The sequence below is a fragment of the Sceloporus occidentalis genome, unplaced genomic scaffold, assembly GCF_023333645.1.
Source record: "Sceloporus occidentalis isolate IW3139 unplaced genomic scaffold, rSceOcc1.0.p SCAF_21, whole genome shotgun sequence".
NCBI classification, from domain to species: domain Eukaryota; kingdom Metazoa; phylum Chordata; class Lepidosauria; order Squamata; family Phrynosomatidae; genus Sceloporus; species Sceloporus occidentalis.
In genome coordinates, this window is record NW_028317001.1 from 9306130 (window position 1) to 9323326 (window position 17197).

The 17197-nt window shown below is 44.2% G+C and overlaps 1 protein-coding gene and 1 pseudogene across 1 annotated transcript in view; one reads left to right on the forward strand and one right to left on the reverse strand.

Annotated features, from left to right (window-relative positions):
- The window catches only part of LOC149301561 (uncharacterized), a 58746-nt pseudogene extending 57416 nt beyond the window's left edge, over positions 1-1330 (reverse strand).
- Positions 1-17197, forward strand: part of LOC149301560 (uncharacterized) — a 208630-nt gene that overhangs the window by 84654 nt on the left and 106779 nt on the right. The window lies entirely within an intron of this gene.

Sequence of the window (17197 nt, forward strand, 5' to 3'; positions counted from 1 at the left end):
CAGGAAGGAGTTCCATTTCTGAGCTCCTTTTGGCTGCAGATCGTTCTTGCAGCCATAAGGTTGCTGCGGCAATGATCCGGAGGAGAAAGGGACAGCCTGTGGCCACCCCTTTCTTCTAATCTGTACTGAGCCATTGTTATTATTATTAAGATTTATTTCTAAAGCGTTCCTTCTTTGGAGATCTTTAAACAAAGGCTGGATGACTATCTGTTGGGGGTGCTTTGAATGTGTATTCCTGCATGGCCAGGGGTTTAACTGGATGGCCCTTGTTGCCTATTCCAACTCTATGATTCCATAATTCTAAAGTAGAAACATAACACCATAACAATGTGGTATGAAAGGACCCTCAGTCTTCACAGGAAGGGCAGTGGAGTCAAGTTCCTTACCCACAGAGGCCACATTCTCATAATTCGCCATCATAACATCGCTGTACAGAAGTCTCTGCTTCTTTGTCAAGAGTTTCCATTCATCCTCAGTGAAATATATCGCCACATCCGCAAAAGTCACCTGCAATAGAAAATAGCCCTGATCCAGAGAGTGACTAATAAAAGGGAAGGAAAGCACATGGTGCATCCCAAATATTATTTCATTACTTCAGAATTTATCCCAGGAAACAAACTTTAAATAATGTTAGCAAGCAAAAAGCTACTGCCTTTGAAATCCAGTTTGTCTCGAATCCTTTGTGAGGCTACAAGCCCCTCTGTTTGGAAGAGAAAACTGAATTTCTCAGGCAGGCTCCATGCTTTTACACAGGAAAACTTGTAGGTGTTGATAAGGTAAAACATGCCAATGCTGTCCCAATTTAAAAGATATTTTAAAACCTTTGTTGGAGGTAGCAACCTCCAATAGTACAGGTCCCATCCATTGGCCTTCTCTTTATCATTCTCCCGTGAAGCCTAAAATGTGGTATATTCACATCCATATAACATATCCGATATCCTAGTTTTGTGGATTTGGGATGCTACTGCTATATGGCCAACATGGCTCCCGCTGGATATGTCAATTGTGTGTGTGTTTGTGTAGGATAAAATCTGGGAAGCAAAGCTCTGAGTTTCTGACATTCTCTGGGTGTCAATAGGAAGGTCTTTTCACATCATCCTGTTTCCCATCCATTTCCTCCTGGGTTCACCCCACTCCATTTTCTTCCAGAGCCCCCCAGCTCTCTCTCCCCTCCAAGGGACTGACCGGGTCTGTGGCCTTCAAGTATGGCCTCCTTTGGAGGAAATGGTGAGCTAACAGGGAGGGCTGAAGGACAAACTCTGCCAGAGCTGGAGAACCATGGTGGCTGCATTACTGGCTCTGGTCGAAGGTGGGGCAGCCCTTGAGGAGGGTGAGGAATGCCTGGAAAAGACACCCCAGCCTCACCATCACCAGAGGTTAGAAGTCAGTTGCTCTGCCTTCCCTGAGGCCATCTCAGTAGCAAGAGCCCCACAGAGTGAGAGTCCAAAAGGACAGGGGGCTACCTGGGTCTTGGACATTTCCTATCCCTTCTTGTTCCTCTCAGGAATGGTCTTGTGCAGTTGCTTGCATGGCCAGAGGAATGTAGCCCATAGCAATGTGTTGTGGCTCGGAAGACCCGTTTCCATCCCATTGATCACTGGGGCTGAGCTCTGAGGGGGTGAGAGGAGAGGGTCAGAGGGCTGTTGCCAGAGGAAGGGGCACAGACCAGGTTCAGTGCTGCAATATCTTTCACACAGTTGGTCTCAAGGGTGCTGCAAAATCCCTCTGCACACAATCACTACATCTTATAAGTATAACCCACCCAATCATATTTGATTCACTATTATTTAGTCTGAACCATCAAATGATTTTCATTACCATGATAAGGGCCTGAATCATACTGTTAGTTTTAGCGCAAGAAGACCTATTGATCCCATAGGATTTACAACCATGTGTGGAATAAGCTGAGTTTCACAAGTATTGCGATTTCACATAAGCAAAACTGCCTCTGGTCCTCACCAGAGTAGACCCACTGAATCAGCTGAATTTACCTATCTCTTGAAGAATCGTTTAGTAGTTGATTGAATGGGTCTATTCTAGCTCGATATACACAATATATCATATATAAACCAAAGATAAGATATAAACAAAATAACTTAGGCTATGGCTGGGATATTGAGGATAGATTAAGATATTGACTATCCCAAAACATATACTACATTTAGCCACCAAAGAATTATAGTGCATTTATCCATTTGTTGCCAAATTTCAGTGGCAAATGTCATATTTAAAAAACAGTTCTGGAGAACGCTGTGGGCTTGAGGGCCACAGCTTAGATCCAGAGATGTTCCCCCATATCCCCCAACATTTCACAGATGGAAAAAGAAAGACACACGTGGACAAACAACACCAGAAGGTGGTCAAGATGGCCAAAGATGTTTATGAGGAAGGTCACAAAAGCGGGGAAGGGCACAGCAGTTTGCTTTTGCCTCAGACTCCTAGCAAGGACAAGTCCCTGCCCCCTTCTTTCCTCTTCTCTCCCCACTTTTGAGTTGATGGGGTTCAAAATCCTTGGCACTCATTTTGTAGTGACTGAAGTGAGCTGAGGACAAAGGGGAAAGTGGGAGGAGGAGAACAAAACCGGGACATTTTTGAAAGCCCCTGAAAAAGTGGGGTGACAGAGGATTTACCAGGACTGTCTCTGCCAAATTGGGAGAGTATGTTCTCCACTTGCTTTCATGAACTGGCCCAGCAGTGAAACACATGAGACTAATAACCAGGATGGGGACTCACCAAAGAGCTGTTGTACCTCCGCAGCCCCTTTGTGTTGGAGCGCAAGTCCCTCTGCTTGGCCTCTGTGTCGGCCATCAGGTGGGCAGGGGTCCTGGTTGCCCTACTCTTGGGTCACTTCCAGCAACAGAGGCCCAAAGCCGTGTACAAGGAGTCCGAGATGAGGTTCCTGAGAAAAGGGACCAGGATTAGGATTGGCTTGGAAAGAAACTCTGCAGCACTCAAAGACACAGAGAACAGAATCCTGCTGGTGACATACACAGGTGAGCAGAGCTGTGTAATAAGAAAACCCTCTCAGGAAATATACACAAAAGACCCACAAAGAGACACACTTCCTTCCTTTTGGCCCAAGGAGCCTGGCCTCCTTCTGACTCTGGAGCCTCAGGAGAGAAAGAGAGGCCTCTGTTCAACTGAGGCCTCAGAGAAGTTTCTGGAACATTATTCCCCACAGTCACAAGCAGCACAAAATGGCCACCAGAACACAAAATGGCTGCTGGGACACAGAATGGCCACCTCCACCTCAGCGCTTGGCAGTTGGAGGCCTCAGCACAGCAGTGAAGCCTACCGCTTCCAAGCCTTGTCCCTCTCCTTCCTCCTTGTCTCTCTCTAACCCCTTCTCACTCTCTACTCCTCACTCACTCTTCTGCGCAGAGAGGCAGAAGCTCCTCCCCTTCTTCAGTCTGGCCAATGGGGGCAGAGGAGCTGGAAGGCCCCGCCCCCTGCCCCACCCTCACAGGCTCCTCCTGCAGTTAATATGGAACAAGGCAGGAGGGACTGAGGGACCCTGGAGCCCCAGCCACACGGACGCTGGCCAAAGGCACATGTTCCCAGAGCCTAAGACCCATGAAATGCAGGGCAGGACCCCTCCTCTTTCTGGCCATGTGGATGCTGGGAGATCCAGTCAAGCAAATACACTGTAAATCCCATTGGCAAGAGAAAAGGCTGCTACTGCCTTTCAGAACCAGTTTGCCCCAAATCCTTTATGGGTCCAGAAACCCCTTTGTTAGGAAGCAACCCCAAATATCTCAGGAAAGCCCTATATCTCCCAAGGCCCCTTCCCTCCAGGACCTCCTTCCCTCAGTCTCTCTCTCTCCCCTGAAGGCCTCAAATGCCACCTGCCAAGCACTCAGGCAGAGACAGCCTTTTTGTGTTCTGTCAGCCATTTTGTGTTCTGTCAGCCATTTTGTGTTCTGTCAGCCATTTTGTTTTCCGGTGGCCATTTTGTGTTTTGGAGGCCATTTTGTGTTCCAATGGCCATTTTGTGTGCTGTTTGTGAGTGTGGAGAATGTTCCAGAACCTTCTCTGAAGCCTCAGTTGAACAGAGGTACACTGTTGCCAATTTTGTGACTTTCACACGGAAATTGGGATTTTTGAGTGCTTTCCGTGTGATTTCCTGCCTGGCTCTATTCTGTGGAGATTCAGGGACTTTTGCACATTTCAGCTCCAGCCCTGAAAAAAAACAACCCAATTTCCGGGACAAACCCCCGAAATTGGCACCAGTGGCCCTGACTCTGAGAGCGAGGCTACAGAGCAACCAGTCCTGTTGGGAGTCACACTAAGAGTTTTCAGGCAATCAGAGAGAGGAGAGTGGTCGTCCGCCCCCCCCCCCCCCGCCCTCAGGAAAAGCTCAGCCAGGGCAGAAGTGCGGGAGACAAGGCTCTTATATACACACACACACACACATATATATATATACACACAACACACACACACATATATACACATACATGTCACAACAAACTACAATTCCCAGGATCCCCTGGTTTGACAAGGGAATTGCCTCCACACTTAGAGATCACAGCCCCAGAGAAAGAGTCTACAGTACATCAGTGTTGCCAATTTAAGTCCACTTCTTCAGCTGCATTTGGATTTAATAATGATAATAATAATGGTGATGATGATGATACAGAGATAGATCTTGTAGCACCTTGTAGACGCACGAAAGAAAAGTTGCCAGCATGAGCTTTCCTAGACTTAAGCGTACTTCCTCAGATGCATGGGAATTGTAGTTTATTGTGGCACCAGAGCTCTTTCTCAGAAAACTACAATTCCCAGGGTTCCCTAGCACTGAGCCAGGGCAGTTAAAGCAGTCTCAAACTGGATTATTTCTGCAGTATGGATTGGATCTTGAGCATTTATAATAACAAAGGTCCAAAACACACTGCAGAAATAATCCAGTTTGAGACCGCTTTAACTGCCCTGGCTCCGTGCTAAGGAATTCTGGGAAATGTAGTTTATTGTGGCACCAGAGCTCTTTCTGATAGAGAAGGCTCAATGTCTCACAAAACGTTTCTATTTGGCACAAAGCTTCCTGGACCTCCTTCATGTCAAAATAAATATCTTAAAGGTATTAGAAGGACTTAAAGATTCTTTGTTTGGTCCAATGGTAATTTTGAGAGTTGAAATAAGTTACAATTATTTTTATTCAATTAGGGTTATGTTTATTTGCAAAAGATCCGCCATATTAATAAATATATAAATACATCCATTTATTATTACGATTATTATTATTAACATTACGGGAACGTTACAGGGATTTTGACTGAATATTCCGTGTAATATTTGGGGGGGGGGATTTCGTGGATTTTGGTAAAACATGCCAGGAAATATTTTTGAGGATTGTTAGCAACACTGGTCCTGCCCTGCAGTAAGGCCCCTCCAATCCCTCTGAACCGAGGACTACAACTCCCATATCTTCTTATCTTCTTTCTTTCTTTCTTTCTTTCTTTCTTTGTTATTTTCCTTCTTCCTTCCTTCTTTTCTCCCTAGCTGCCTTGTGTTAGTGGTGTTACTGCTTTTGTTGTCATTGTGTGCCTCCAAGTTGTTTCTGATGTATGGCGACCCTAAGGGAAGCCCTTCTCAGGCTTTTCTTGGCAAGATTTGTCCAGAAGTGGTTTTGCAAGTGCCTCCCTCTGAGGCTGAGAGAGTGTGACTTGCCTAAGGTTACTCAGTGGGTTTCCGTGGCCAAGAGGGCATTCGAACCCTGGTCTCCAGGGTCATAGTCCACTCATCCAGCCACTGAACCATGCTGTCTCTTTCTTGAGGCTTTGTAGTTTTTTGTGGTGTGGCTACAAGTCATTGCTGACTTCTGGGGAACCTCTCCTGGAGTTTCCTTGGCAAGAGTTGTTCAGAGGAGGTTTGGCATTGCCTTCCCTGAGGCTGAGAGAGTGTGGCTTCTTGCCCAAGGGCACCCAGCTGGTTTCATGGAGGAGTGAGGCACTGGACCCTGGCCTCCAGAGTTGCAACCCAACACTCAAACCATTGCACCACACTGCCTCCCATTCCCATGTACAACCTGAGAAATAAGTACAGACTTTTTTCTGTTCTTCATGTATGTCTTCAAGTCGTGTCCAACTTATGGCAACCCTAAGGCAACCTTATCATGGGGTTTCCTTGGTAGGTATCTTCAGAGAGGGGTTGCCATTGCCATCCTCTGAGGCTGAGAGTGTGTGACTTGCCAAGGGTCAACTAAGTCCGAAACACACTGCAGCAATAATCCAATCTGAGACCGCTTTAACTGCCCTGGCTCAGTGCTAAGGAATTCTGGGAAATGTCATTTTGTGAGACATCAAGCCTTCTCTGTCAGAGTGCTCTGGTGCCACAGTAAACTCCCTTACCCAGGATTCCCTAGCACTGGGCCAGGGCAGTGAAAGCGCTCTCAAACTGGACTATTGCTGCCGTGTGTTTTGGACCTTTCTTGGCTGCAAACTGTCCATAGCCTGCAATGCATCTCCTAATTCTGTTGGCAGTCCCTCCCTCCCAACACTTTCTGATTTCCCCCCAAAACCAGGGCAAAGCTGGCAGATGGAAAGAGGTTTTAAAGCAGCATTTAAGTCTGCCATATTTGTTTTTAAAATCTTAAATGTCGCAAATGCTATTATCAGTTGTGTAGCTACTATTACAGAAAGACGTAGAGTGCAAACTCCTCAAGTACCTTTATTTTCTGGAGTGAGATGGGCTTTTCCAACTAACTCACTGTGATGATCTCCGGTGGTCCAAGCAGCCAAACCGCGGCCCTGTAATAATAATAATAATAATAATAATAATAATAATAATAATAATGTTTTTATATCCCTCTCTTCAGCCAAAAGGCTATCAGAGTGGATTACAAATTGTTAATTAGATATTTAGACATTATGGCTCTTAGCCCAGCAGACCCTTAACTTCCTTAAATCCCGCTGCCTCCATCCAGTGAATTATAAAAGGGTTTCCTTTAACCTACACTGGGACCAGTTAAGGAACCTTATTTCTACTTCTTTACTGATCTTCCCAAGCATCAACCGAGCCAAGAGAAGTGTAAAAGGAGCGTTGAGTAGTAGATACTCCAAGGAGGTATTTATTATAGATAACAAAATATAACTAAAATATAAGTCCTACAAGATATTAAGAACCTTGCAGTTACAATATTTGTAAGTATATAATGTTCAGTTCATACAAGCTATTAAAGAAATAGACCTAATGTCCAATTCTGAGACTAACTTCCAAGATCCACTCTTTAACTCTCTCTCTCTCGATCTCCAACCGACACAATTCCCCCAACTGTCTCTTGGTCTCTCAGGCCTTATATCTCCTTCTCACGGAAGCTTCCAGAAGAACCTTCATCTTGCTCTCTGATTGGTGAAGAGAGCCTTCCGTAGCAGTGATGTCATTCTGCATTTGCATAAACCTCCCTTTTCTGCCTGAAGAAGACCTCCATTGACTGGAGCCCAGTCATTGCACTTTCCCAAGGCAAGGCTTGCACCTATTTCCCAATGTTGTTCTTGGGGTCTGCCTTCCAGTTGTTTCCAGGTCTTATGGTGACCTTATGGGAGTCTCTGAAGGGGTTTTCTTGGCAGGTTTCTTCAGAGTGGGTTTCCCATGGCCATCCTCTGAGGCTGAGAGAGTGTGACTTGGCCAAGGGTTCAGTCCTTTTGGAAGCCTTTTTGCTTTATCTTCTAGAAGGCAGCTGAGGTGTTGCTTCTTGCTCTGAAGAATGAGAGGAACCTTGTGGCATCCAAAAGGCTAACATTCTCTGGATTTATGTCTGATGATATGTATATATAGGATTGAAATACTTGTTCATTTATCAAAAGGTTCATAGTGCACCCCATATCATAGAATCTCATAGCTATGTCCCTTAATAGTTAACCAAATTAAACAGTATATAAAACAAAAACATGAAACAAGCTAGACAAGGAAACTGTTACATGGATTTATAATTGGTTGACTGGCCAAACCCAAAGGATAGTCAACAGTGGCTCCTTTTCATCCTGGAGAGAAGTGACCAGTGGGGTGTCCTGTGGGGCTCTGTCCTGGGCCCAGGGCTATTCAACATCTTTATCAATGACTTGGATGACAGAATTGGGGGCATACTTATCAAATTTGCAGATGAAACCTAATTAGGAGGAGTAGCTAATACCCCAGAGAACAGGATCAAAATTCAAAATGACCTGAATAGACTCGAAATCCGGGCCAAAGCAAACAAAATGAAATTCGACATGTAGAAATGTAATATACTACATTAAGGGTGGAAAAATGAAATGAACAGATATAGGATGGGGGACACCTGGCTGAATGAAACTATGTGTGAAATGGATCTAGGAGTCTAAGTAGACCACAAGTTGAACATGAGTCAACAGTGTGATGCAGCAGCTAACAAGGCAAATGCAGTTTTAGCCTGCATCAATAGAAGTATAGTGTCTAGATGAAGTGAAGTAATAGTCCCACTCTATTCTACTCTGGTCAGGCCCCACCTGGAATATTGTGTCCAGTTCTGGGCCCCACAATTCAAAAAAGGATGTTGAGAAACTGGAGTGTGTCCAAAGGAGGGCGACTAAAATAGTGAAGGGTCTGGAAACCTTATCCTATGAGGAACGACTTAGGGAACTGTGGATGTTTAGCCTGGAGAAGTGAAGATTAAGAGGTGACATGACAGCCCTGTTTAAATATTTGAAGGGATGCCATATTGTGCAAGGAGCAAGCTTGTTTTCTGCTTCTCCTGAGAACAAGAACCGGAGGAAAGGATGCAAGCTCCAGGAAAAGCGATTCCACCTCAACATTAGGAGGGACATTGGAACACACTCCTTCCTCAGAGTGCATTGGAGTCTCCTTCCTTGGAGGTTTTTAAATAGGGGCTGGATGGCCATCTCTCACTATGCTTTGATTGAGAGTTCCTCCATGGCAGGGAGGACTGGATGGCCCCAGTGGTCTCTTCCAACTCTATGAGTCTCTAATTCTCTGATTCTGAGATTACAATGGGACAGTCTCAATGCTTAAGGTAAGGAGCAGCAACCTGAAGTAAAAAATAGCACCATCTGAATACTTCAAGCAAGGTGCATCAGCTTGAAATCAAAATGGGCAGACTCAATGCATGAGGGTAGGAGCATCAGCCTTAGGTCACAATGGGCCATTCTCAGTCCTTCAGAGAAGGTGCTTCAGGCTGAAGTCACAATGGGACAGTCTCAATCCTTCAGGTAAAGATAGGGTTGCCATAAGTGAGGACCTCCAAACCGGGACAAATGTAGGACAAATGTAGGGCAACATTTTCAAATGTAGGACACATTTTTATAAAAATGGAGGACGCACAAAAATGAGGTTTTTTTTAAAAAAAATGTTAATATAAATGCATGTTTTTAGGCATGATCAAAATGGAGGACATTTTGGCATTATTCTTAGGCAGAAATGTATTTGCCCTCGGGTTCAACTGTACTTCTCAGAAGTGTGTACTTGGGCAAGGGACTGTGGTTTTTCTTCACTGCGCATGAGTTTGTAAAAATCACAGCAAGTTACATTGGCCGTGCCTCAGAGGCTTGTTGATATCATCATCATAATCATCCTCATCCTCATCCTCATCCTCATCATCATCATCATCATCATCATCATCACCACTATAATTGGCCAAGAAAGGCAGACTTGTTAGCATTCAAAGCAACATAAATACACAAAAAATGCACTTGCATATATTTAATAATAAAAAATAATGAAAATATAAATAAAAAACAAGGCAGGGGTGTATATATTTGATAATATAAATTAATGTAATAAAATAAAAAAACAAGCAATAATAAAAATTAATGAAATAAAATAAAACAAGCAATAATAAAAATTAATAAAATAAAATAAAAACAAGCAATAATAAAAATTAATAAAATAAAATAAAAACAAGCAATAATAAAAATTAATAAAATAAAATAAAAACAAGCAATAATAAAAATTAATGAAATAAAATAAAAACAAGCAATAATAAAAATTAATGAAATAAAATAAAAACAAGCAATAATAAAAATTAATAAAATAAAAAAGCAATAATAAAAATTAATAAAATAAAAAGCAATAATAAAAATTAATAAAATAAAACAAGCAATAATAAAAATTAATAAAATAAAAACAAGCAATAATAAAAATTAATAAAATAAAAACAAGCAATAATAAAAATTAATAAAATAAAATAAAAACAAGCAATAATAAAAATTAATAAAATAAAATAAAACAAGCAATAATAAAAATTAATAAAATAAAAAAGCAATAATAAAAATTAATAAAATAAAAACAAGCAATAATAAAAATTAATAAAATAAAAACAAGCAATAATAAAAATTAATAAAATAAAAACAAGCAATAATAAAAATTAATAAAATAAAAACAAGCAATAATAAAAATTAATAAAATAAAATAAAAACAAGCAATAATAAAAATTAATAAAATAAAAAAGCAATAATAAAAATTAAAAAAATTAAATAAAATAAGTATTTTATATTTTAAAAAATAATTTAAAACCCCCAAAATAGCAAGGCAGACCTAATGGCCACTGAGTTAGCTCTCCTCCTCCTCCTCCTCCTCCTCCTCCTCCTTCTTCTCTGGCCCAATTCTGCCCTGGCCTTCAGGCACCCTTCCTCCGGCTCCTTCCTCCTCCTCCTCCTCCTCCTCTCTCCCTCCTCCTCCTTAGGATGTCTGGCGCGGGAGGAAGGGAAGCGGGGCAAGCACGCGCGCGCATGCACGCGCGCGGAGGGAATGGAGCAGGCGCGCGCGCGCGGAGGGAATGGGGAAGGCGCGCGCGCGCGGAGGGAATGGGGAAGGCGCGCGCGCTGCCAATGGCCCCTACTGAGGCCTGGGCAGCGCGCAAGCTCTCCCAGTGGGGGCGCGGTGGCAGCGGCGCTTGCCGGCCCGCCGAGGAAGAGGAGGAAGTTGGAGCCGGAGGAGGAGGAGGAGATGGGTCGGCGCCGCAGCAGCGGCAATGGCCGAAGCGGACCCCCCAAGCCGGGAACAAGGCACGCGTGGGGGCCCAAACCGGACCGTGACCGGGAGGGGCCCCCCGAAACCGTGAATGTCACGGGGGCCGCCGGGATATGGCAACCCTAGGTAAAGAGCACCAGCCTCAACTCATAATAGTCCTATCTAAATCTTTAAGGCAAGGAGCTTGAGTCTGAGATCACAATGGGCCAGTCTCAATCTTCAGGAAAGGAGCATCAGCCTGACGTCACAATAGTCCCATCTTAATCCTTCAGGTTTGGAGCATCAGACTGAAGTTACCATGGGCCAATCTCAATCTCTCAGGCAATGAGCATCAGCCTCAGGTAATGGCCGGTCTCATTCCTTCAGGTATGGAGCACCAATCTGAAGTGACAATAGTCCCATTGGCCAGCTTCAAGAAGGGGCGGAGCTTCAGCTTCTCTATTTAGCTTTGCGCGCAGAAGAGTGAGAGAGGAGTAGAGTTTTAGAGGGAGAAGGAGACAGACAGACATTAAGGGAGGAAGGAAGGAAGGAGAGAGAGGGGAGTGAAGTGAAGTGAAGCGACAGCAGAGAGACAAGGCCTGGAACCACTAGGCTTCACTGCTGCACTGAGGTCCGGCTGGGCCTGGCTTGGGTCTACTGCTGCTGGTGCTTTCCTTTGGCCATTGCCATTAAGGTGGGGAGGAAGGAGGCCCAGCAGTCCTTCTAGGCATGGCCCACTCTCTCTGAAGGTGGGAGAGTGGGACTCCCAAAGGGAATTTCAATGCTTTTTAATGGTGGCTCTCATGTTGTAGCAAAGATGATGATGATGATGATGATGATGATGATGATGATGATGATGATGATGATGATGATATCAGGCCTGGGGGGGAGGATAGAGCTGCCCCCAGACCTTAATCATCATTAATGCCACCATCACTGGGCCTTCTTGTTCTGCACCACTGTAATGGCCATGGCTCAGTGCTATGGAACTCTGGGAATGTACTTTTGGTTTGGCATTTCAGGTGTTGTTAAGGTTTGGAAATCCTGTTTGAGGATCCTTCTGACTTTGGGGCCCCTTCATCCTCCCTTTTGGGTTACCTGAAGGCCTCAAACTGCCAAATGCCAAGTGCTTAGGAAGAGGCAGCCATTTTGTGTTCCAGAGGCCATTTTGTGTTCTGGCGGCCATTTTGTGTTCTGGCGGCCATTTTGTGTTCCGGAGGCCATTTTGTGATCCGGAGGCCATTTTGTGTTCTGGCGGCCATTTTGTGTTCCAGAGGCCATTTTGTGTTCTGGCGGCCATTTTGTGTTCCAGAGGCCATTTTGTGTTCTGGCAGCCATTTTGTGTTCCGGAGGCCATTTTGTGTTCCAGAGGCCATTTTGTGTTCTGGCGGCCATTTTGTGTTCCGGAGGCCATTTTGTGTTCCAGAGGCCATTTTGTGTTCTGGCGGCCATTTTGTGTTCCGGAGGCCATTTTGTGTTCCAGAGGCCATTTTGTGTTCTGGTGGCCATTTTGTGTTCCAGAGGCCATTTTGTGTTCTGGCGGCCATTTTGTGTTCCGGAGGCCATTTTGTGTCCTTATGGCCATTTTGTGCTGCTTGTGACTGTGGGGAATAATGTTCCAGGACCTTCTCTGAGTCTCAGTTGAGCAGAGGCCTCTCTTTCTCTCCTGTGGCTCCAGAGAGAGAAGGAGGCTCCTATCTAATTCCTCTTGAGAGTTTGTCCATTTTGTTTGTTTGTTTGTTGTTTTTTCTGTTTTTTAAATATTGCTTTGGATTTAATACTTTTTTAAGGAGAGGAGGGTGCCATTATTATTATTATTATTATTATTAACCTTTATTTATGAAGCGCTGTAAATTTACACAGTCTGGTTTTTAAAGGCTGCAATAGATTCCTCCCAGAGGACCTGAGGGTGCAGTGGGGCAGATTATATGGAAGCAGGCGATCCCTCAAATAGGTTGGACCCAAGCCATGTAGGTTTTTAAAGGTTATAATCAACACCTTCTACTGTGCCCAGAAACTAATAGGCCCGGAAACTAATAATAAATCAACTTCCAAAATTGTATCGCTTTCCCACAATTCCACCATATTTGATAGATTGAGCCCTGCTCCTTTTCACATTTTCAACACAAATTACTGCAATGCTTATACATCTTGCTTATTCTCTCTGGTGTTAAATACCATCAAAATGTTTTATAATAACTCTCTGTTTGATGTTTTGGCTGCAAGTATAGTTCAGTCTTTTTCCCCAAGTGTATTCCCATTGGTCTAATTCAATTACAAAACCAAAGTTTTGAGACCATCTGATCACATTTTCTTTATTAACTTCCTCTTATGTACAGATTTTAAGAATACAATTATAAAGTCTTGCTAACAAGGCATCTTTATTTGACATAATTTCTTGTTCTAGATCAGAGTCTGATTTGCAAATACCGGATTGTTTTTTATCCATTAGGAAGAGCTTTCTTAATTGTCTGTAAAAGAACCATGAAAGATAATACCCTGATAATTACGATCTTCTTGTGTCTTTATTCTAGAACCAGTTCTATTTGCATCGATTCTTTATAGGAGATCCAATTTGCATCCTTTTTTGAATCTCTGGTCTCTTTTCTCAGGAACTGCATCTCGGCCCCCTTGGGCACAGCTTTGGGGCACCTTTTGCTGGAAGTGACCCAAGGGCCAGACCACCAGGACCCCTGCCCACCTGATGGCCGACACAGAGGCCAAGCGGAGGGAGTTGGGCTCCCAGAGAAAGAGGATGCAGACGTACAAGAACTCTTTGGTGAGTCGAGGTTCTTGACTATTAGTTTCATCTGTGTCACTGCTGGGATAGTTCATGAAAGCAAGCGGGGAACATACTCTCCCAATTTAGCAGAGACAGTCCTGGTTAATCCTCTGTCGCCCCACTTTTTCAGGCGCTTCCAAACATTTCCCGGTTGGTCTCCCCTCCTCCCACTTTCCCCCTTCCCAGCTCACTTCAGCTCCTGAATGCCATTCAGTTTGCCCCCCATCAACTCAAAAGTGGGGAGAGGAGGGGAAAGAAAGAGGCAGGATATTGCCCTTCCCAGGAGGCTGAAGCAAAAGCAAACTGTTGTGCACTTCCTAGCTTGTGTGATCTTCTTCATAAACAACTTTGGCCATCTTGACCACCTTTTGGTGTTGCTTGTCCACATGTGTCTTCCTTTTCCCATCTGTGAAATGTTGGGGGACATGGTAGAACATGTCTGGGTCTAAATATGGGATGGTCCCAGTGGCCCTCAAGCCCACAGTGCTCCCCACAACAGTTTGTTAAAATTAACTTTGGCCTCTGAAATGTGGCAAGAAATATCTAAATGCACTATAATTCTTTGGTGGCTAAATGTACTGTATGTGGTGGGATAGTGAGTATCATAATCCATCCTCTATATCCCAGCCATGGCCTAAATTATATTGTTTATTATATTGTATATTATATTGAAAGGATTCAAGACAAACTGGATCTCGAAGGCAGTAGCTTTTTTTCTTGCTGACAGAATTTAAAGTTTATTTCCTGGACTGAATTGTAAAATGATGAAATAATATTTGGGATGGACCATGTGCCTTCCTCCCCTTTTGCTTAGTCACTTTCTGGATGAGGGCTATTTTCTGTTACAGGTGACCTTTGCAGATGTGGCAGTATATTTCACTGAGGAGGAATGGAAACTGTTGACAAAGGAACAGAGACTGATGTACAGTTATGTAATGATGGAGAATTATCAGAATGTGGCCTCTGTGGGTAAGGAACCGTAATCCATTCTCCTTTCTATGAAGACTGAGGTCCCTTTTATGCTAAATTATCATGGTGCTATGATTCCACTAGACTTATAGAATCATAGGCCTGTTACAGACAGCCAAAATAAAGCTGCTTCGAGTCACAGTGGAGGTATGGTGTTTTAATGATGCATGCGTCCTAAGAGTCCAGAAGCTGCACCAAAGCCACCTTCCAGTCTTTAGGGCTGGAGCGTGGCTTTGGTGCGACTTCTGAACTCTTAGGACGCATGCATCATTGAAACACCATACCTCCACTGTGACTCGAAGCAGCTTTATTTTGGCTGTCTGTAACAGGCCATAGAGTTGGAATAGACCACAAGGGCCATTCACTTCAACCCTCTTCTGCCATGCAGTAATACACATTCCACGCACCATCCAGCCTCTGTTTAAAGACCTCAAAGGAAGAGGACTCCACCAAACTCTAAAGGAGTATATTCCACTGTCAAAGAGCTCTTACTGTCCCAAAGTTCCTCCTAATGTTCAGGTGGAACCTCTTTCTATGTGGCTTGCGTCCATTGTGGTGTCTCCCTTTCTCTGTAGCAACAAAAAGCAAGCTTGCTCCATCCTCAATACGACCCTTTCCACTATTTAAACATGGATATCATAGCCACTCTTAACTTTCTTTTCTCCAGGCTAAACGTACCCAGCTCTCTAAGCCATTCCTCATAGGGCTTGATGATTTCCAGATCCTTCACCACTTTGGTTGCCCTCCTCTGGGCATTTTCAAACTTTTCAACATCCTTTTGTATTGTGGGGCTCAGAACTGGACACAGGATTATTCCAAGGGAGGCCTGACCAAAACAGAATAGAGTGGCACTATTACTTCCCTTGATCAGGAAACTATACTCATATTGATGCAGCCTAGAATGACATTGGCCTTTTTCGCTGCCGCATCACACTGTTGGCCCATGTTCAACTTGTGGTCTACTGGGAGTCCTAGATCCCTTTCAAGTGTAGTTTAATTGAGATAGCAACATCCTGTAGAATATTTGAATTTGTGGTTTAGTGAGGCACTATTGCTCCCCACTTTATAAGGATACTAAATACCCCATCGTAAACTGCCAATCGTCAGAACCAGCTTCTGTGGTTCATCCAAAATGGTATTGCAGTTTAGGGGGGAATTGTTAGTAGTTTAAATCTTAGTAGTTTTAAGTCGTTGGTAAGTATAATGGGGCCTAGAACGGCTTGGGGGAAGGGAATCAGTTGTGGAGGCTATTAACTGACTGGTTTGTGAGATTTGGGTGGAAGGCATGCCCCAGGGGGAGAGGCATATGAGAACGGTGGAAGAAGAAGGCAAGAGGTACCTTGGCAGCTGGGTTGGTTAGGGGCTGAAGGGAGAGGAAAGGGAGGAGTGTGGAGACAGTAAACGACGGAGGGGAAAGATTTCGACTCTTCAGAGACTGCTTAGACGGGTTAATGTATGCTTCTGCTGGAGTTTCTCAATAAACCTTTTGGTTCAAGGACAGGACTTTTTAATTCTGAAATTTAGGATTTTGTGGGAAGGAAGCATGGAGATTAATGCTTTTCTCACCCAAATGGTACTTAGCACATCGCTGAGCAAGTTTCCTACCCTTTTTGGTCCCTCTTCCATCCTTTTGAGGCTCTGGAGAGGGTTCTTGGGGAAAATATCTCCCTTGGCCATGCAATGGATCAGAGAGGGCTCAACAGTGGTAAAACGGCCTCCACTTCCCCAAAGGGATGCAATGGGATACTGAGGGGCAAAACATTATTCCATATTTTTAGGCAATACAATGTGGGGGTGCCCCTGAGAGCCAATATGACCCCCCCCCCCCATGTGACAGTAGTCCATCCCTGTCTTAGAGATGTCTTTAGGCTGTTTTAAGGCTGGTCTCTGGTGCTTGATCCTCACCAAAATTCGAGTCCAGTTCCCAGCCCCCTTGCTCTGCCTTTCCCAATTAATCACTTGTATATTGATTATCCATCCATTCTGAACAAATGGGCTTCAAAGTGTCCCTTTTATGCATCACACTCTCTGGGTGTGTGTCTGTGATAGAGAGAAGGAGGGAATGTGAAAAACAGAAAGGCAGGGAAGAGATGGTGAAGGTGAAATGCTGAAGCAGTGCAGATGGGCAAGAGGGAAGGTTGGAGAGCGGAGGGAGAAAGGGAAGGGGCTCAGGCCTCTGGGAGCCAGGAGGGGAAGGCAGGAGCAAAGCCAGGATCGCCTAGCTCTGTGCGGAGAGGAAGGGACCTCTGGGAAGGGCCAGGAGAGATGCCTTGGGAATTGGGAGGCAGCCACCAACCTGACAGATTTTAAGAGCTGAATTGGTGAGAACCGGCTCAGACCCTTGTTTTCAGACATATTTAGGGGTTCCATTTAGCAATTATGAGCAATGCATATGAAGAGAGGAAATGGCAACACATAAATTCCTTTTTCTCTAATGTTTCTTTTTCAACCTGAGCTTGCTTAGCTCCATGGTTGATTCCAGAGGCTCTTTGTCACTCGAAATTCTGGAGTCTGGGGAGGACACTC